Source organism: Argiope bruennichi, chromosome 6, assembly GCF_947563725.1.
Source record: "Argiope bruennichi chromosome 6, qqArgBrue1.1, whole genome shotgun sequence".
In the NCBI taxonomy this organism is placed as follows: domain Eukaryota; kingdom Metazoa; phylum Arthropoda; class Arachnida; order Araneae; family Araneidae; genus Argiope; species Argiope bruennichi.
In genome coordinates this window covers 125,955,391-125,959,892 of record NC_079156.1, presented here as the reverse complement: position 1 = coordinate 125,959,892, position 4,502 = coordinate 125,955,391, and the positions used below count along the sequence as shown (strand labels likewise).

At 27.5% G+C, this 4,502-nt stretch overlaps 1 long non-coding RNA gene across 1 annotated transcript; it reads right to left on the bottom strand.

The window, feature by feature from the left end:
• Positions 1-1,471: 1,471 nt before the first annotated feature.
• On the bottom strand, positions 1,472-3,751 carry LOC129972281 (uncharacterized). The gene is made up of 2 exons (XR_008784845.1): positions 3,433-3,751; positions 1,472-2,395 (listed from the first exon to the last, which is right to left on the bottom strand). It is a non-coding gene; the product is annotated as an uncharacterized LOC129972281 (long non-coding RNA).
• Positions 3,752-4,502: the final 751 nt, after the last annotated feature.

The window sequence follows — 4,502 nt, the reverse complement described above, 5'->3', positions numbered from 1 at the left end:
CATGTAATGTAAAGGAATAATCAGCATGATATTTTACATATTTTGTGAGTTTTCAATTCGAATCTGAATCCTAGCAACCATATGTGATTTTATATATCCCACACTGTATTTTCCCCCTTATTTTAAGTAAAGCTTAATATGAAATAATCAAAATGAATATTGTTGATTTTTTAAAATTATTTTTTATAGTAAAAAATTCTGTGCCACTAGGGGTTTTATTTTTTTTAAAGTCGGGTGTCTCTAAAAGTTAAGAAACGAGATATATTTCAATGAATCGCAGTTTAGAGGTTTTTAAAACATAAGTTAGAGGATCTGCTTATTGAAATGCCATATAAATTTATTTCAAACTAGCCGCCTTTGGCGACCAGCCGGTTCACCAGTATTACCGCTCGCTACAATTTTCAATTAAATATTTTAAGTAACTTGTCTCTTAATAGCTTCTAAAGCAAAACATTTTTAATCTTCAAATTTTGATAGTCATACCAAACTTATACTGTTGTTTAGATCGTTTCGTTCAATTTACTATATATATTTTGCTAATTTGTTGTCATTTCCGGTAAAACTTCAACTTTAATTTAAAGTGGAAATGCTGAAATTGCAATTAATGTAAAGATATTTTTTAATGAAACCAAGCGTTTTATTTTATTTATCATTTTTGTTGTTATTTATTTATTATTATTATTATTGAATATGAGTACTGCAAACAGAATCGTTCGGTATTTAAGTCTTATGTGAACTACAAAATATTTTTCATAATTTGCGTAATATCTCAAAGAATAATTCAACAAAAATTTCTCAGATTCAGCATAAAATTCAGTTTTTAGTTTTGCTTTCAAAAGGATTGAAATGAAATCAATAATAATATTTTGTTCCGGCCTATAAATATATTTCAAAAATTATGAAGTCTAAATTTTATGCAGTAAGGTATCATATTCTGAGAAATATTCTGGACACACCAAATTTTAAATAAATGAATGAATGTTTCTATTTTCCACGATTAACTAAGACTGATTTATGAAGTTTTGAATGTTAAAAATTTAGAAAAACTCAACATTTTCATAATCTTAGGCCAATTAATCTTGAGAAACCTGCGAGCTGATTGGCGTATTTTCTTTAAAACGATCGATGGAAAATCTAAAATTATCCTTTTTTTTTTCTTTTTTTTTTGAATAGTGATATTCAAATTTTCATAAATCAGTAAGTTTAAGTGATTGATTTAGTTGACTGGAAATTAATTCTTTATTTAAAATATTAGTGTTTCAAGAACATTTTGATTTCCACAGAAGAAGCTTTATGTAAAATCAAAAATTCGTTATATATTAGAGTATTCATTGGATCAAGTTACATAAAATATAATCATTTTCCATTTAGACCATTTTAGCAGATCTGTGTCTATTACTAAAGGTTTACAAATTAGCAGTGTGGCCCTGATTTGAATGGATATCCTGTTCATATTAAACAAAACTTGCCATAAAATAAAACTGATTTATTAGATTACTAATACAGATAGTGTAAAAGATCATAAAATAATTTTTCTTGAATTTATTTTTTAGAAAAAAATAACATTTCATATTTGTTTCATTTCCTACAGACACGTGACGAAAATCATATTTTTCCAGATTTCATTTCCAAAAAAGATTTAATTTATTTTTAAATGGAGCTTTAATCGATGTGATGGCAAGACTTTGAAAAAAGCTAATTTTTTCCCCCATGAGTGCGAAACGTGCTCGTGCAGCTTAAATTTTATTTTTATTTTGTACGAAAAAAATTGTTGAAAAATATAGTTAAATTATTCATTTAAAAATTAATTAAAAATAGAAATTTAATTTTAAGGTTAAAACATTGCTATCATTTAAAAGATAAATTTTTGATCTTTAACTTGATGTAAAAATCTTTTTTGTGCGGTAATATTTTCGGAAGTTATAGCAGAAACACGCTAAAATTTCGCTTATTTTTTAAATAAATAAAATTTTAATTAAAAATTCGAAAAAATAATCCCGAGGTGCACATTCCCAGCCTCCAAGGTATACACGTGCCAAATTTCGTAGCTGTTGGTCGAACGGTCTGGCCTGTAGAGCGCCAACACACACACACACACACACACACATTGAGCTTTATTATAAGTATAGATGATTTAACTTCGAATATCCCACTTGAAGTTTGGTCCAATTTGTCTTGCATCATTAGATAATTTCATATATTTAGTTATCCAGCTTTATAAAGAATTAAAGGATTGAATGTCTTGGACGAGAATTATAAATTAGAGTATAGAATATATTTTCCCGCGATCAAATATATTTTCTGCCAATATAGTGGATGCTTTTTCAATTCTGACAGGTTGGAATTCCAGTACAGAACCTGGATGCTGGTTGAAAGAGGTGGTCTCGGACAAAATCTAAAAAAAAAAAAATTTTAAAAATCAGAACAACAAAAATATTATATAAAAGTGCTATAAAAACTATGTTTAATACTTTCATAACACGTGTATATAAATGTAGTAACTAAAAAAATAGAAAAGTATTATTGCAATATATATTCAAAAATGTTAATAAATTTATTAGAACTACGGTACTAAAATTGGCATCAATTACGGGAAGAAATTTTGAATTTTAAGAAGTTATAAAAATGATATTTGTATAATAATTTACTTCGAAGTTATTAAAAAAAGAACATTAATATTTTGAAAAACACTTTCAAATTGAGTATCTTCAACCTGCGAAATGGCTACTTTACAAATTTAGGTGTTCGAGGTCCAGCAATTTGCTTATGGAAAGTTTTAAATAACTCTTCATTATTCACGAATTCGGAAAATAATGTCCCACTTATAACCAACTAGCCGCCTTTGGCGACCAGCCGGTTCGCCAATCTTAATGTTCGTTAAAATTTTAATAATTAAATATTTTATGCAATTTCTACTTTAATAGCTTCTTCATCAAAATATTTTAAAGCTTCTAATTTTGATTATCATATAATTCATTCACAATATTATAAAGGCCTTCAGTCATAACGTAATATGTATCTCTCTCATTTTCTGTTAGCACCCGTAGAATTTATGCTTTAAATTAAAGTGGAAAGAATTTATCTTCAATTAATATAATAATATTTTTTACTGAAACAAAGCATTTTTTTATAATCTGATTACTGAAAATAGAGTCACTCAGCGTTTAAACTTTATGGGCACTAAAGAATATCTTTTTTAATTTATGTAATATCTCAAGAGTTGGTCAACAAAACTTTCTTAGATTCATTATGAGCAGATCGATTAATTAACAATGTTTAAATTTAAATGCATCAAACACTAAGAAAATAAAACGAATCGTTTAAAATAAACGGTTGAAAACAGGTTTTAAAAAAACTACTTAAAAAACGATGTACTTAAAACTATAAGCATACACAAAAAATATATAAATAACATAAATACAATTTACTTACAAAAGCATGCAACTAACCCAAAAATAATTTAAATCATCCATTGATAACGTTGTCATGGCAACAATCAGAACAGAATGCGCATGTATGAATTTTCTTCGCCGGTTACGTAACGCAAATACGTGATTTTTTCTACGCCAGTTGGGGTAACGCTATGCGGATTAGAAATTTTTAATTTCCTTTATTCTGTTTTATTTTAATTCAAAAGTACTTCAGAATGAATCTGAAAGATTGATTCATTAACAATGTTTAATTTTAAATGCATCAAACATTAAGAAAATAAACAGAACCGATTGAAATAATCCGCCGAAAAATTTTAACCCTAGCCTCATTACTGTAGGGAGAAAAAAAAAAACTGAAGCCTTTCTCGTTTGGCGCTGGGGATAATGGAAGATTTTTTTGGCAGAAAAGTTGGCGGTTTGGAAAATGTAAGATTTTTTTGGCGGGAAAGTTAGTTTTTAATTAATAATTAAAATTCTAATTAAAAATTCGAAAAAAGAAACCCCAGGTGCACATTCCCAACCTCCAAGGTATACATGCACCAAATTTGGTAGCTGTATGTCAAACGGTCTGGCTTGTAGAGCGCCAACACACACACACACACACATTGAGCTTTATTATAAGTATATAGATATCATGTTTAAATTAAATCTAGCTTATTTTTTCAATATAATTTACTTTTTAATGTAAAACAGAGAGTTCAGAATTTGCAAGTGAAATAAGGAACAACTTTCCAATCCAGAAGTATTTGCCTGAGGGTGATAAAGAACCGAAAATAATAATTGGAAGAAGAATTTGGGCTAAATCAGGCACACTTTTTCACTCCAAAACAAACAATTATAATTCGCGACTGTCACAACTAATTCAAAACATCGTTTAAATAATATCAAATAATATGCGATTAAAAAAGCGTTAAAATAAATGAACCTACAGTTTAATGTTTAACTATGCGTCAGGTGTATAAAGAAATAAGCTATCGAGATTATTTTTAAAGTATTTTTTTTTCAAATAATGAGTTTATAATAGAAAATAATATTATTTTACAATATAAAGTTTGCTGGTTGAAGATCACT